This window comes from Ochlerotatus camptorhynchus, unplaced genomic scaffold, assembly GCF_037179485.1.
Source record: "Ochlerotatus camptorhynchus isolate MF236.1 unplaced genomic scaffold, CSIRO-AGI_Acam_v1.1 ptg000041l, whole genome shotgun sequence".
Classification (NCBI taxonomy): Eukaryota; Metazoa; Arthropoda; class Insecta; order Diptera; family Culicidae; genus Ochlerotatus; species Ochlerotatus camptorhynchus.
The window spans coordinates 183,875-201,949 of NW_027040532.1; the positions used below are offsets into that span (position 1 = coordinate 183,875).

Genomic DNA, 18,075 nt, shown 5'->3' on the forward strand with positions numbered 1-18,075 from the left:
TCAGAGACTCCTGGTCATTTAATCACTATTGTGTCCATAGCAGTATGTCTCATTCTCACAAACAGAAATGAATGAAAATTCTCTCAATGACACCAAAAGCAGTACAGAGCCACATCTCACCCACAAACACACAAACCACAATCAGAAGCCAGAGCGTCAATTTTCGCTTCAATCAAATCAACGTCTCAACGGAGCAAAAGTTTTAATTTTAACAATTTTCTCCTTGTAATTTATATTGAAATACGTGCCGTGCTTATTTATGAGCCGAGACCACTCGCTGCAGAGTGGAAATTTCAGTTTGCATCCAACTTTGGTTTCTTTCTTCCGTCCAACCGACAGTTGTGTGTTTGTGTTTTACCCCTTTTTCCCCCCTACGACGACGTTCCACCCCACCACCCACCGTATACAGCTGTAACAATAATGGCTTATTCCAAATTTACCGGAGCAAAGTGGATAAAAGCGAGCCTTGCCTCCCATCCAGCCGGAAATCCTTTGCCGACATCCCTGAGGGGGAACACGCGCCGATTGCAACACAAAAGAAAACCCGGAAGGAAGTTGGTTCACTCTCTTACTCTTCTGTCCTGACGGTGGTCGGGTTGTGAAAGCGAGTCGTCAACTATAGCTGCAGAGATCGAAAAAAAGTAGAGTTACAGGTGGGGTTGGTGGGAGATCCGGGCACAGGAAGAAAATGTGCAAACAGAATTAAAACTTTAACTATGCATTTCCTTCTGGTTCTCCGGGAATCTCTTGTGCTGCGCCGAAGCCAGTGCGAAAAGGGCGGACAAAGTGGATTCTGAACTGATCCACTTGTACAAACTGTGACGTAATATTTTGCCAAAGTTCGGTGTGTTGTTCCAGTTAGTTTATTTCTTTTCTCCACGTCGAAGTTGATTAACTGTTTGAGGAGAAAAAAATCAGTTGGTAGGTACGATTCAAATACGATTGCAAATGATTGCATGAAAATTTGTCTTTTTCCCGCTCGATAGTGGAGTTGGTGACTTTCAATTTTGTAATGTATGAATGCGGCGTCGGTTGTGCAGTTTGCAATGACAAGGTTGTTTGCAGTTGGAGAACTTGGATTGGATGCCACGTTCGTAAATGACAGCTTCATTAATGCTCTCGCATTGATGAGATGTAAAAGTTCTGCGGTCGTGTTGCAGGTTGCTGTTGGCTTTAGTGGAACCGGAACAAATCATTGTAGAATCTAGACTTCGTCTTCGTCATACGATATAAGCATTGTGTCAATTTGAACAAAAACAATTTTGTGGGGTTATGAACAAGGCACGACCGCATAGTTGACGTGAACTACGTTAAGCTGTATAGTGAAAATCTTGTGCATTTTTATAGATATTGGATTGAAATACAGTATAAGTAACCTATGATTTCGGTCCTAGGTACATATTTTGGATTTCCTACTTCCTGATTAATTAAAGTGTCCAACAATGACCGTCATGATGGCTGATAATATTTTGCCATTTTAAGATTTCTAGGGAACAAATCTTGGACGGTTGTGACATCACTCATGAAATTGAAACTCTATCTGTACTGCACTGCAGCAAACGTGTAGTTCCAGTTTCTTTGTTATAAGTTTTGTGAATATCTTGATTAGCAATAAATCTCTTCTCGGTATATCTTTTATCTACCGATTGAGCAAAAAATTACTAAATATTGCTGTTTTTTTAAAGATATCGTTTGCGTTTTGTAGACGCACATGCATCATTTGGCATAAGAACACGGGGTGATTCTGTGGTCGGGAAAAAGTGACTTCCATTTCTATTACTGTTAATCCCGTCACGTCCAATGGCCCGACGAGCCCCAGCAGCCCCACCACTACCACTGTGACGGACGCATACACGTCAACGCAACCACACCCGTGTGTTCGTCAGAGGATCGTCGATCGTATGAAAGTCAAGCGGTCGACGGGTAAAATATGTAAACAAGAAAAAACAATAGCTGAATCGAGGAAGTAAAATTAATTCTACTCGCAAGTGGTGTTACCTTAATCTACCTAATTTATACTGTTAAACTTAAATACTATCAGTATCTAACGTGTCGATTGAACTAGACTACAGTATCTTGATTAACTTATACTACTTTAAACTTATCTAAGGTGAGAACTAGCTGGAAAATTAGTGAACTTATAACTAAACATATCTATATATACATCTAATAGCTACCTACAGCTGAAGAAAACCTTAACTTATAACCATAATATCTTGCTCTATGCAAACTAATTACTGCGGAACGAATCACCAAAAGTAAGTGTAATGCAATATTTATATTTGTTCACGAAACATAACATTGTCCAATGTTCTCAGGAATTTGTAATTTTTTCCATTTTGATCAATCTGCCGGAATAAAATTCACGGATTCAAAAGATTCGTTTCACCGCCCAACAATCACAGATTACAAATTCGACAATGAGCATGCATAAGGGCGTAACCTCGATGATCGATTCTTTCTTTTGTAATATAATAACTCACTTGGATTAACACATCTCGGTGCGTTGCCTTTGATAGCCAAAACAACTTGTTACAGGTTACAGATAATATTCAAGCTGAACATTGCATTAGGTCCTAAGTATATAATTGGTTGATTCTCTTCTCTTCACAATGATACTCTATGCCCAGGAAAGTCAAAACAAATTTCCAACCCGAAAGATTCCCTCGACCGGACCGGGAATCGAACCCGCCGCCTCCGGCTTGGAAATACCGTGCCTTTACAGACTAGGCTATGAGGCCCCCTGGCTGAAAATACCTGGGAATGTCTTTACATGGCCGAGGGGATACAAGGAGAAAGTTGACGAAGAGAATCGGTCAATGTTACTCAGGATATAATGCAATGTTCAGCTTGAATTGTTTCGCTGAGCTATAGCAATATAAAGAGGAAATCGATGAAGAGAATCGATGGTTGCAAGTAGGCCCTTTTCAACGCTCACTGTCGAATTTCAGTACCTATACGGTAACTGGAAAATATCCATTAATGGGTACAATTTAACCCATTTTGAAGTAAAGTAGGTTAACCCATTTATTGGGTAAAAAATTTACCCATTAATGGGTATCTAATACCCATTAATGGGTATCTAATACCGATAAATGAGTAATTGTTACCCATTTGTGCGTAAACGTTACTGATAAATAGGTTTTTTTACCCATTAATAAGTTAACCTACTTTACTTTAAAATGGCTGAAATTGTACTCATTAATGGGTACGATAATGTTAGAGTGTAGCACTGCAAAAAAACATTTTTTTTTAAATTAATTTTTTTTTATATTCAGTTGTTTTGTTTTACCATAGTTTTACATTGTTAGTGATCAACATTAGTTATTCATTCTACTTTTTGCTTATTGGTATTTATCGTTTTACAGAGTGAACATTTGTTCTATTTTAAATTTTTAAATTTAAATTTCCTATCTAATCACATTAAATCCTAACAAACCTACTATGCACAAAATAATGGGTAAACATTTCTAATTTTTTCGTACTCTGAATTTAGAGTCCTACTTTGGTGCCAACTGGCGAGTTCAGTCATTCTCTGCCGATGAACGTCGGCTATCCGTGTGCGCGGAGGCAGATTCAGAATCATCTTCAGGAACTTATAATTCAGGACTTGGAGCTTCTTCCGATGTGTTTTAGCGCAACCCTTCCATACCGGAGACCCATACTCCAGCATAGGCGCAACAATCTGCCTGTAGACGGCAAGCTTGTTGACGGTGGATGCTTTCGAGCGACGGTTGATGATCGGATACAGACGTTTCACGTCTTCCACGAGTGACCAGAAGAGGCGCTTACTGTCGAGAATCAGGCCAAGGTAGCGTACCTTTATCTTTGATGACGGTTTGAGCCGGTCGGTGTTGCTATGCGGAAACACAATGGTTTGCGTTTTGGCCGCGTTCACACATATCTTCCAGTCGGTGAGATATATGGTGTAGGCATCCAATCCGTTTTGGAGCTTCGATACGAGAGTGCGCATTACTCGTCCCTTGTAGCTGATTGCCAAATCGTCAGCAAACAGCGACAGTGTTCCACCATGCGGCAGTGTCGGTATGTCCGATGTGTACAGATTGTACAATATGGGTCCCAGGATGCTTCCTTGAGGAACTCCGGCAGGTACATTATACTATTAAGAGAGAGCACTGCTTACGCATACTTGAGACGTCCTGCCGTCGATGATCTTCACCAGGTAGCTGGGGAAACGAAATTGCAGAAGCTTCGCCATGACCGTTGTCTTCAAGACCGACCTCACCTGATGATGATGATGAGGTTTAAAACCCGCTTGAGTTGGTCCACCGTCGAGTGACCTCGTCGGAATCCAAATGGCTCGTCCAGTAGGATGCGTCGTTCGCCTGGATGTGCTCGAGTAGTCTGGCGTAAATGAGTTTTTCAAACAACTTGCTAAGCGAGGAAAGCAAACTGATCGGACGGTAGCTTGACGGGTTGGTAGGATCCCTTCCCGGCTTCGGTATCGGTACTACCTTGGACCGTTTCCATGCAGCTGGGAAGTGTCCGAGCTCCAGGCAGTGATTGAAGACGTTCACCAGAAGAGTATGCGCTTTCGGTCCCAAATTCATCAGGACTATATAGAGATGAACCAGCCTAAGGCTGAAAGTCTCGTTAATACAGAAAAAAAAAAAAAAAAATCAGGACTATGTTGAAGAGTCCGTCGAAACCGGGTGCCTTCATGTTCTTCGTCGACTTGATGGTGTTCACCAGCTTATCAAGTGTGATTTTTCGGTCCACCGGAAGCTCGCTAGGCTCAGTAGCTAGCTGGTAAACGCTCTCAAGCACCGGACCCTCCATCGGGCTGACAATATCTCGACCAAAATTATGCGAAGCCATAAAATGTTGAGAGATGGAGTTCGCCTTTTCAACGGCTGTTATGTGAACCTCATTATCAACTCTAAGAGGCGACATGGTCTTTGGTTTGTTTTTAAGCACTTTTGTTAAACGCCAGAACTGCCTAGAGTAATTTGGTAAACTACTAAGGTCTTTTTCAAACTGCCTGTTTCTCCTAACACAATTCCTAAGAGATATTATACACTTGGTCTCATCATCAAGGTTGGTAAACTTACATGTTACCGGAGTTGTCGGGATGAACCGTTGTCCCGCTTCGCCTATGTCATCGGAGAGCGCTTGCAGCACGCCGTCGATTTCTTCCGTCGTTGTTAACGCAGTATTTTCGACCACTCGATCCTCCATAAACCGCTGGAGTTGAGGCCAATTCGCTCGATGATAGTTTCGCCTACGATGCTGCTGACGTTGGTTGATGGTTTGATTCATCTCGAAAACCACCGGTAGGTGGTCGGATGACAGCTCGGTAATGGCACGGGGCTCAGAGCAACCGTCTGCCATGTTGGTGAGAACGATGTCGAGGGTGGATCCGACACCGGCTGATGAGTAGAAGGTAGGCGAGTCCGGATGGAGGACCACGTAGTGTTATGCCTGCAGGTCCATGGCCAGCACTGCTCCGTTCTTGTTACTTCTTGCATTGCCACGAGGATAAACTTACCCTTCCGACGAGTCAACTTCTGAATGTCATTCTTGAGACGACGAATTTTTCCATCCGACTCCTTACATTGGGCAGGACAGTAGATGGCACTGAGTGTAATGGGACCATCCGGCGATGCCAGCTCGACTCCAATGGCTTCCACGAACGATAGACGAAAGTCAGGCAGCACCCCGTACTCCAGTCCTCTCCTGATGGCAATGGCAACGCCACCGCCCCTCTGTGCTCGAACTCGGTCCAGTCTAGCAATTGTGTGATTTGGCAGGCTAAAGTTGACCTCCGGCTTGAGATACGTCTCGGTTAGAAACGCGACATCGATGTTATATTGGCGCAGGAAATCTACGATTTCCGGCTCTTTTTTTTTTGGCACTGAAAGGGCGTTCCAATTAAGGGCGTTGATGGTGAACGTGAAAGTTCGTCATGAAGTGCACCATCATTTTTTGCATTTCACTGACAAGCGTGACTGATTACCTGCGTCAGACCATCGGTTGGAGGGACCAACGGTACAGCGCCAGGCTGGGTTCCCCAGAATCCTGGAGGAGTGCTGCTTGGTTCGGCTTGCGTCGAATTTCTATACTGCCTTCTGGGCAACGGAACGGGAGGAAAGTTTGGTGCGCGGAGGAAGCGGTGGAAAATCATTTTCCAGGTCGATTCCGGGTAAAGGGTGATACGGTCAAAATTTGGTCAAGGGAAAACGCGTGTAAATCGGTGAAATCGTTTATTTAAAAAATCAAATTAAATTTCTTTTTCAAGTTCAATTAGTATAAAATTCAGGAAAAATATTCAGTTAGGCTTCCGCTTTTCCAAATCCGAATTGCCGGGCCTTACGCTTGACCCCTGCCATCAGATTTTGTACAGCCACCTTGTCCACCTTCTTCGCCGCAGAAAGCCAGTTTGCCTTGAACTGCTGCTCGCCCTTAGCAGTTTTTTTGGTCTTCTTTAGGTTCCGCTTGACAATAGCCCAGTATTTCTCAATTGGGCGGAGCTCTGGCGTGTTACGAGGGTTCTTGTCCTTGTGAACCACCTGCACGTTGTTGGCGGCGTACCACTCCATGGCCTTTTTACCGTAATGGCAAGATGCCAAATCCAGCCAAAACAGTACGGAACAACCGTGTTTCTTCAGGAAAGGCAGCAGACGTTTATTCAAACACTCTTTCACGTAAATTTCTTGGTTGACAGTCCCGGAAGTTATGAAAATGCTGCTTTTCAAGCCACAGGTACAGATGGCTTGCCAAACCAGATATTTCTTTGCGAACTTTGACAGTTTCATGTGCTTGAAAACATCTGCTACCTTTCCCCTTCCTTTTGCCGTATAAAACTCCTGTCCCGGAAGCTGCTTGTAGTCGGCTTTGACGTAGGTTTCGTCGTCCATTACCACGCAGTCAAACTTCGTCAGCATCGTCGTGTACAGCCTCCGGGATCGCGCTTTGGCCGTCGTATTTTGTTTATCATCGCGATTTGGAGTCACTACCTTCTTGTAAGCCGATAGTCCGGCTCGTTTTTTGGCTCGACGCACGGTTGTAGACGATACACCCAGCTTATTTGCGGCATCTCGGAGAGAGAGGTTAGGGTTTCGCTTGAAACTACCGGCAACTCTCTTTGTCGTCTCAGCGGCTTCCGGTTTTCGATTTCCCCCCGATCCAGACTTCCTGGCTGTCGACAAACGTTCCCCAAACACTTTAATTACATTTGTAACGGTTGATTTGGCAACTTTTAGCGATTTTGCCAACTTTGCGTGCGAGTAGCTCGGATTTTCGCGATGCGCGAGCAAAATTTTGATACGCTGCTCTTCTTGCTTGGACGGCATTTTGACAACTGAAGAGTGAATTCCAAAACCAAAATAGGAGCAACATTCTACACACACACACCTTCAAAATGAGGGGTGTTCAGGTTTTTTAAATGCAAAATTGAAAGAAATACGTCAAGTTGATATTGACCAAATTTTGACCGTATCACCCTTTAGTTGCTTCTTTTTCTGCTGCCTCGGCTGGCTTGCTTTCTTCCGCAGTGCGATTAATTCGGCCCGCTTGGGACACGATTGACTAGTCGATGTGTGGGCATTCCCGCAGTTGACACAGGTTGGCTGCTTGTCCTTCATGTCCACTATGCATTGGGCAGTGACATGTTGACGCGCAAGTTTCGAGGTGGAAAACTCGAACGCTGCGCGCTTGACATAAACAGCTGCCTTCCTATAACTTTTCAGATTCTAGCAGCACGATGTGCAACCATAAGGTACTCGATGACGACTGAGTTTGAAGAGAACGTTTATTTCATGAAAACAGTTATAAAATTATCACTTTTTATTTGCACATTTTTCAACAGTTTTTTTTTTTATAGAAAATTGAAAAGGCGTTTATTTTAGCAGGTTATGAGAGTAATTTACTATCGATTGGTATATTTGGATTATAATTTCATATATAAATGACAAATGTGTTTATTCTACGAATCAAAAATTGTCACTTAGCTCTCGAATGAACCTTCTCACTCGATTCCGAAAGTCGACTCGATCGACGTGAGATGTTCATTTATCGCAAATGAACCGCTATGAGTAGTATTCATTTGATGGAATGTCAGATTCGGTAAAGCGTCATTTATCGTGAATGGGGCGAATATTAATTTGTGAATACAACGCTGGTTTCCAACGAAAATATATATTTTGCCACAAAAATGAATGGTTAAACTATTAAGTGATGTTCTTTTATATCAGATTGCTATTATTCCAATACACAGCGAAATATATTATATAGCCTGGGGTTGCGAAAATTAATTCGTTTATTTCTCAAGTAACTTTTGAGAAATTAATTTCATTTGTGGATTTGCGCAATACAAAAAGTGAATTTCGCTGAAAGATTAATAATTAAGGTAAGTTGTATTTGAATCCTGCAGTTCCTGCATATACATAAAGCAATCATTGTTTTAGAAAGGTAAAATAACCAACTGAAAGTAAGTTAACGCGATTGTTCAAGTTCTATCGAAAAATCGATTCCTGGTCGGAGTCCTGGTTCCGGACCTTCAAGTCCAAAACACAAAAGTTAGCAGTTTTGAACTCTGGTTTGACAGTGATGTGGAAAGTGGTGATATCACAGAGGAAGATTTGTCGTCTGTAAGAATTGAACGCCATAGATTTCGAGATGCGTCAAATCCTCTGAATTTACCTTCCAATACGTATTTATTCGTATACTAGAACGTTGGAGTTTTTTTCTTCTAATAATCTGACCATTTTTAGGTTTGTTCACTATTTTCGAGTCTCCAAAGATTTATTCAATCACCTTTTGAACATCCTCGATACAAAACTTGGTCCAATAGTGGGATCAGCATCTGTTCTACCCATTATCAAGCTAGCAGCTAGCGTTGAGGTTTTTTGCTGAAGGTGTATATCAAAAAGGAGCCGGAAATGATCTTCTCGTTGGAGTTGCTCAGCCAACCATGTCGAAAATTTTAACCAAAGTAATTGATGTATTTGAAGAGCATGTGTGTGCAACAGCGATTACATTTCCTACTACCGAAGCAAAAAAAAAATTCTATTAAAATTGGCTTTTTTGAAAAGACTGGATTCCCAGAAGTCATTGGATGCGTCGATGGTACTCATTTAAAAATATTTAAGCCAAGATCTGAAGTGCAGCATTTATATTAAAATCGCAAGGGATACCATAGTTTGAACGTTATGGTGGTAGGTATAAAAAGTTGGTTCTATTAATATTTACTAACAATTGTTAAAACATAAATAGGTATGTGATCATAAAACCACCCTGGCTCTTAGCATGATTCGTTTATTTGGAACACAAGCTCTCTCAATGGAATGCTAGAAACGAACTTCATGAATGACGACAGGGTCTCGTGGATTTTAGGTAAGTTTGTTATGCAAGCAGAACGGAATGATTGCATTATTTCTAAGCCAAAGTCAGCATCATTTTGACACATAGTAGTTTTGGACAATGCTATGCTATTAAATGATAACTTTTTATTTTACAGGCGATGCTGGCTATGCTTTAAAACCATATTTGATTACTCCCCAAGTAACAATTCAAGCTGAACAGTAAGACCAGAAGCTGATTATTGGTTGATTTAAGGTGTAAAAAGCTGAATAACATCAGGCTGAATATATAGTTGGTTAGTAGTGCGTGAAGCTAATTGTATCCCCATAATTCAACCTCAATAGGTAAGCTGATCTAAAGATTGAACAAGCCTTATTTTAGCTTAATACTACTCCACAAATCAGAAATGCACTGCAAATATTGTGATAGCCTGATTTGTTAAATGTAGTCAGTTGCACTCGTTGCATTTCCGGCATTTTAGTTCTTCTATATTCACTGCCTACCTTTCTAATCCCAAGCAGCGGCAGCAGTAGAGACAAGGTAGATGAGCTTTTTAGGAATAGCTCCTGGTAGAAGTGGGCTGCGACGACGTCGGAAGCTTTAAAATTTGTATTTCTGTGTTTAAACTGCTACATTGCACTGAATTTGCAGACAGATATCAAAAAATATAACTCAATTATGGCACTAAAACAGCTTCCACACGATCGAAATAAATCGCGCACTTGTGTCCACATTGCACTTGAAAATGAGAGGAATGTTTTACTATCACCAGTTGTTGTTTACAATTCTGCATTGCTGTATAATACTCTTCCGGTTGCTGTTATTCAACTTAAATTTGACGTGTTTCTTGTCAATGATTATACCTTTTACCACACATGTGCTCAAGTGGTCCAGTAGGTATGATTGATGCCTGTGAATCAGCGACTGCCGGTTCGAATCCCGAAATGCAAAGGTATTTTTTAGACTTATAATAACAATACAAATATGTAAATCCAATTAGTTAGTCAGCACCTTGTTGAAGTCCCATGAAAATATATAAGATATGATGCAGTCTTCAATTTTTTTTTTCTACATAAAACTAGAAGGCTGAACAAGGGTTGGAAAAGACTGTTATTTAATGCCTTGAAAAGCTTATAATTTATATAACTGTTAAGCTTTTGGCTGATTAAAATCACCAGATTTAGATGTTTAAAAGCTGAACAAAGGTTAATGTGGTCTACGTACAACAATTATTCAAACTAAGGCTGAATTAAAATCGATTGTACAACACTTGTTAAGCATCAAATTGTTACCTGGGTCCTTATTGAAATTCAGGATGCTCCTAAATCAATGAATTGAAGCTCAGATTCAATCAAGTTCATTCTAAAACGAGATGGATTGTCGAGCGGTCATTTGGAGTTCTGAAAAATGTGTTTCGGTGTATTCTGGGAGCAGGTCAGCTACATTATAAACCCGAAAATGGTACTAAAATAATCGATGTATGCTGTGCCTTGCACAACCTTTGCAAAAGATTTAATGTACCACTGCATGAAATTATACCCCAATTTGAAGCAGATTTTTAGGAAGAAGAAAAGGCTGATGATAATGCAAATGTTAATGCTGCTAAGATGAGATAATGTATGCTATTTTCCAAAATAATCGATAGTGCTTCATAAATATATACTATGTTCAATCCTCATGCTCGATTCTTATTTCGCACAAATTTCAATTTAAATCCTACACATTCTAAATATTATGAGACACTACACACTACTTTTCATATAAATTCTACATAAAACTTTACACTAATTCACACAAAAACTGAGGTCTTTTGTGCGCGAATTTGTATGCTCAAATTTTTCAATTTCCGCGGTTTAAGTTGTTGATTAATGCCAAACGTATGTTATAGCAATCATATATTATGGCTAATGTCCATTATGCCATCCGTCCGTATGGGTAACGTATTTATGGCTAATGGGGTGTCACCTCCACTGACACATTTTGGATGATGATGATGATGATGATGATGATGATGGTCTCACCTCTTACCCCTACCAATATTTGAGCTGGACGATTAGCAAAATTCGCTTTCTTGATACAAACTAAATTGAACCAAATACAATCAGCAATTAAATATCAAATCAATGGCCAAATAAATAAACTTGGTCAACTCCAAACAATGTAATACGTCAACAAATATCTTAACAAATAGCTGGTTAAATAACAATTGTATAGTATTTGGTCAAATAATTGTTGGTCAATTATTTGCCAAATATCAGACAATTGTAATGGCTAAGGCAAACAAATATGATAAGTAGCATTATTTGGCAAAACTTAACGAGTCAAATATTTGACGTGTGGGCAAATAGTGTGATATCAGCTTTAATAGTGAAAATTAATTGTGAAATGCTTCTTATATAAGTAAACTTTATTACTAGTTCTATCTATTTTAGTATTCATTAAGCATAAGCATAAGTTTTATCAAGTATGCAAGCAATTTCCGATATGTGTTGAGCTCAACCATAACGATAAACTGTCCTTTTGAGGCAATTTTTCACCCGACCTGACCCAGGTACCCCCCGAAATAACTCTGACCACAGGGACACAATATCTCGTATTAGATGTTTCCATAAAACTAGATATAAATCGCCACTTGCACAGAATATTTCAGAAAAATATCTCAACTGAGGAAATAGTGATTTTTTTAATTCAAAACTTGATGCCAGACCGAAACGAGTTTGAAGTTTTTAAGAATTTTGTTGCAAATATTATACACAATTATTTTTAGCAAGAATTGTATAGTTCAAAAGTTGTATTCAAAAATTAAAAATGCTTCACGGGCCGCGCGTTGGTGTGCTTAAGGGTAAAACAATTGCAAACCCCTCATACGATTGTATAAGAACGAATGTGGCTGCTCCAAAACATCGAAAACAGGTTCCGGCCTCGGTTCCTGTATATTTTTTAGAAGCAAATCTTATCCTCTGAAGAACCATTCATTTATATAATCAAAACACGCCGTGAGACATACTGGTTGTGAAATTCAAATCGAGCGCGTCGTGTTTCTCAGCAACAACTGTACCGAATAGGACAAACCAATCACCAAATGAAAGCTGCCATTGTTCCATAGAACGTTAGATTATACCGTTAGAGCATATAAAGGTCAGATCACAAGGTTGGTGGATGAATTTAGGTTTTAGTGGTAGGGGCGGAGGAGGAGCTAGGGATTTAATAAAAACCCTTACTATTTGCCTATTGCTTCGAAACTTAGTTTTATTTTTTTCAAACCAAAAGCAATATCCCTTTTAGGTTAATGCTCGAAGGAGATGACAGCGGAAGCGGCGACGTCGCGGAAACTCCAATCTAAATAAAATAGGATAATAATAATGGATAACTAGCTAGAACTACCTCGACATCGGTTAGACATCTTGCCGTCTCCATTCCGATTCTGCCCATGGTACGTTAGGCCCTTTATGCAGTTCGTTCTAGGAACTTCAGCTTACGCTTCTTATATTTCAGGAGTTGCATCTTGCTCCTCGCATTTTTACTTCTCCTTTTCCAGCATGTGTTCTAGTTTCTTCTTGTAGTGCTCCTCCTTCTGGTTGTAGATCTTACGCGTATATCGAGCCGCCTCTCTGGTGTCGTCTGCCATCCTCTTCATATATTCCGTTTGCTTTCTTAGCATACCCATCTTTGTTTCTTCTTCCTCTTTCTTTCTTTTGCGGCTTTTGTTGGCTAGTTGAATGTTCCCGTTTCTGTCAATCCTGCTCGTAGTATTTATGATCTCAACATTTTCCGATTCTTGGTCATCCTCATTCAATATCGCTGATTCTGGAATGGGAAGCATAGTTTGCTGCGGTGTACTCGAGAGTAGCTCACGGAATGATGGCGAAACAGGTGGAGATCGATGCGATGAAGGTTCATCTCGTGGATTGCCGAATACGGAACCTGAAGAATGTAACAAAATCCGAATTTAAGAATCTGCTACATTTAAAGGTAAAAAATGCGGACAGCCACTGAATTTGAAAACTAGTTTTAAACTTGTGCACTGCAAAATCTACATATGAAAATGTATGAACCGAAATTAAATACATATTCAAAATTTAATAATAAATTCACAGGAATTCCCGCATTTCACCCGAAGGTTTTCAAATTCCCGACTTTTATTCCGCATATACTGCAATCCTCGTATAAGTTGCCAGAAGCCACCCAGAAAGGGTAATAAAAAAGTAATACAACACACTTAGCGTACAAAATAGCGTACAAATCAAAATAAAAACTCGTCCCATATCTTTTAAGAGCCACGCCCTAATAGGAGTTTTCATTCCAGTCCTTAGAACAGGATAGATATACCAACTGCAACATTGGACGAGACAGTGTGCACTATACTGACAAAACACGTATTGATTCGGCATCTTGTGGATATTATCTAAATCTTTACAAGGTGATTATCATAGTATGAGCCGATGCTTGTAGTCGGATAAATTGGTTACCTACCAGTGGGGCACACAGTGCATCATTCTTCAGTTTCAACTCGTTTGGTTTACCTGGCTTGAGAATTGCACGCAATACGAAGAAGGTGGTCATTAATAGCAATTCTTTTTATTGCTATTTGATAATCAAAAGCTCGGAGCAAGTTAAATTAACGAGAGAAAAGATTGTTAGTTTTCGTTTTCAATTGGTTTAAAAAATCAAAACAAAAATACGATCGCACGGTTTGGAACGGTACTGTCAGTTAACTATTTTTATCTATCTGATCTATCTACACTTCTACCTTTTAATCTTATTTCATAAGGGCCACTTGCATATGCGGTGTCTGGACCAGGGCTGGCAAATGTCATTTTCAATGAAAGATCTCACGCGATATTTACAGAGATACTTCTGTCACTATCATTGGATGAGAAAACGATGATAGGGATTTGATTCAAAATCTCATCGACTTTTTTGTCATGACAGAACGTGACAGTGTTGTGATCATCGTAATTACTAGCTCATTGAATGCTATTAAAGTTACTTGTACCGACAAAATCTTAATAATGTATTCACTCTACCGATTATATACGGTTGTTTGCTTTAATTCATCTAAATCAGTTAGAAATGTTGATGTCAAAACCATATAAGAATTATTCTCATGAGTGCTTGATCATTGAAAAATTACAAGAAAGCTAATGATAGGTAGTTTCGTCTCGTGACAGTGAGAGGACCTGTTTTCTCATAGTCACATGACGGCCGTGATATTTACCAGCTCTGCAGACATACATTTACATGACCTTTTCGTAGTGTGTACTCTATCTACCATTATTGGAATGGTTTAGCCACGCACGGTTTGCCTTACCCTTTATATTTACACACTAATCCAGGCCTCCGTCGTTCGGTAAATTTTGAACTACAGAACAGTTCGGTAAAAGTTTAAAAATCAGTGAAAAATCCAATTATGAAAAAAATCATCCCGCACATGTACAGAAGTTGTTCAGTTTACCCCATTTATTGATGAAAAATAAAATTTATACATTTTCTTGATTTCTCACGTGTAACGGTCATTTGAAAATTTTACCGAGTTGTTCTGCTGTTCAAAACCCGGTAAATTCCTACCGTCTTAGGTGATCTGAATTGAGTGTGTAAGAATAAAATTTATTTTGCTTTGAATGTCTTTTCTTCAAAAGGGGTATTCAAAATAGATCACTTCTCTTTAGCAAATTTTACTAAACGTTGAAACTGTAGCTAGCAACCTTTGCGCTTTCCTGACAATGACGCTTCCATCATCGCAGCTAAAGCAGCTCGTCCTCCCGTTTTGGAACAGGAAGCCAAGAGTGCAAAGAACCTCATTTCCATATCTTGCATTTCTTGGGAAAACCGGGAAACCATAAGCGAAATAATGTTGTAAAATTTAAATAGAAATGCAGAACCTACTCGTTCACCATCAGAAGCTTAACTGCTTTTGCGAGACAGAGAGAGAGGGATGAGAAGGCACCAGAATCATGCACATGCACATGATGTTACTACATTCTAGATTGCACACCAACAATATGGGTTAGCGTGTTGGCCATTTCCTCTTACAAGATCCGGCGATTCTGGATTCCCGCCCCGTGCTCGTTTGCTGCCGGAAAATTGCATAGCTTTCCACTGCGATGTAACGATTTGCGCTCGTTGTTGTGTTGTACAGAATTTACATGAGGAGGAGCGGAAGAGAGCCAAATTACTTGCTTGAATTATCTAAATAGCAATATTTCTACGGAAGCGCTCTCTTGATAGTTTTCACTTAAAAGTTTCATTAAGAATGTTCACGGTATCTGTTGCTCTCGTAATTAGTAATTATGTTTGTACGGGGGTTCGTTTGACTGCGGTTGTATCATAACAGCTGTTTCATAATTTGTAACAAAGCATAAGGTATAGCGTCCTTAATTTCATTACAATGCATTTCAACATTGAAGTCTCTACTGTTCTATCATTTCCTTAAGTAGCCACAAAATAACATAGGAAACGTCAGCAAGTCAAAAAGCGAGATCAAGCAGATGAGATTCTTACTCTAATGTCGTTCGGACGACGAGTGGCAAGTTAGTTTCAAATGTTCTATAGTTTTTCATTTCCGCATACGCTTCTTGCCATTCTGTTTGCTCTTCTCATCGCATCTGACAGTGGTGTGGTATCCCAATCTCATTAAACTAAATTAAGGACGTGATGCTACTTGTGCAGTATTGGGGTATCTAACTCTTTGTGTGCTAACTTTTCTTTCCACCCGTTTGGGGTTCTGTGTGGTATGATGATGCATGGCAAAGACTGGGTTGTGTAATGAATTGGCTTCGATGGAGACCGATGTGAGGGTTACGAGAGCGGAGAAATGGAACGGATTTTACATCACATCAATGGAGGAGTGGCAACCTATTGTCATCATTGGCTTGATTAACTTCTTGCTGGTTTTGCGGAACAGGATTGAGATTCGAAAATGTGGCAAGACGTCATCCTGCAGATTGCTGGGAAAATGGGTTTTGAATATGTCGAATTAGGCTATTGTTAAAACTTTATATGACTAACGTTTTCGATGGTTTTTAGGATGTTTTTGACAATAGATCATTATTTTTTTCAGTTGAGTGAATTAATTGAAAAATCTTTAAAATCCGAAGAGAATCCATGAACAAATTTAATGATTTTTTGAAGTGTTCTGCAGAGAATTTATGTAATGTTATTAAGAGATTTTTAATGGATTCTTAGACAGAGCCTGATATTTATTTGAGAAGAATTCTGAACTCTGTGAATAGAAATGATTCCAAAGCAAATGCTTGAGGACAATTGAATAAAATTCTGAACAGAGTTTTGAACAAATTGTTAAGGTACATATTTAAAACAAACTCATTTTGAAGACTCCAATAGCAATCGCTCAATGGTTTCATGCTTATTTTTTATCAATTAGAAATGTCCAAAAGACTACACCAAGCCGAAAACTGGTAATTTTTTTATATTGTTTATGTGATCTGTTTTCTCTTCCTGGGAGATTATTTGAGCTTAGCTTCCGATTTCAGCCGTGCCCTCCCTTGCTTCTTCCAACTATTCACCCATATTCTTGTTTTCGTTCAAACCGTATTTTTCAGACAAAAAAACTTTTTTTTTGTATGGAAAATACGGTTCAAACGAAAACAAGAATATGGATCATTATCTCTTCAACAGCGGCTGTCACTTGGCCTCCTCTTCGACTTTTGTCCAGTGTTGTTGTGGTAAATTTAGTGCTAATTACTCACTGATTTTGTTGTTGGGAGCAGCCGAAGTCGTCTCGGACCTATGTACTGAACCGGAGAAGGGGTATTCCAGCCTACTACTACTCAAGCAGCAACAATATTTCCCTCCCTCATGCGCCTCTGGTTTGCAGCGATCCAGTACCACAACTCCCTGTCAGAGACAATTTGATCGCAGGTGAACTAAGATTGACGACTTTTTCCTTGCCGCTTCGGTTTCCTGCTACGACGTCATCGTTCTCACTGAGACATGGCTTGATGATCGTATTCCATCTACGCAACTGTTTGGCAGCACGTACACTGTTTTCCGAAATGATCGCAATCCGGCAAACAGCACCAAATCTCAGGGTGGCGGTGTGCTTATTGCCGCCTCCTCGTGCTTGAGTTGCTGCTTAGATCCTGTATGTGATACAATTGAACAGTAATGGATCAATATTAATACTGGTAACGCTAGCATCGGCGTGATCTACTTACCACCTGAATTTCCTGGATCTTCTTAGAGAAGGTAAAGTTTTAACAATTTTCCCAATATTGTCTGGAGTTCTCTAAAGTTTTCTTAGCTATCCTAAGCTACTCTGGATATCCCTGAAGATCCAAGAACAGTTGCTCTGAAATTGAAACAAAGCTTCCTGTAAAATCGTGTTCTGCACTTTCTTGAATTTCTCGGAATTTCTGTGATGTTTCGGACATATTACTTAAATTCTCTAAATTTTCCTGATGTTCTTAATACTTAATACTATTTTTATGACTTCTTGGAGGTTCTTGCTATTTTTCTGAATTTAATGGAAGTGTCTTGAAGTACTCGAAATTTACCTCAAGTTTTCGGAACTTCCCTGTAGATCCTCCAGTTTTCCTTATCATGAACCTGCATTAGGTTTGGAGATCTGCCCGAAGTTACGTAGCTTCCATTAAGTTCTTTGAACTCATCTGAAGTTTTGGCATTTTTTCAGTAAAGTTCTCGAAATTCTCATTGATCTTTTCCCGAAATCTATTGAATGCTGTCTGAACTTAACATTACAGATCAATTTATGTGTTTCTGCAGATATGAAGT

General features: G+C 39.8%; 1 pseudogene; it reads left to right on the forward strand.

Annotated features, from left to right (window-relative positions):
* Positions 1 to 8,050: 8,050 nt before the first annotated feature.
* On the forward strand, positions 8,051 to 9,546 carry LOC135713459 (putative nuclease HARBI1; annotated as a pseudogene).
* The last annotated feature ends 8,529 nt before the right edge of the window (positions 9,547 to 18,075 follow it).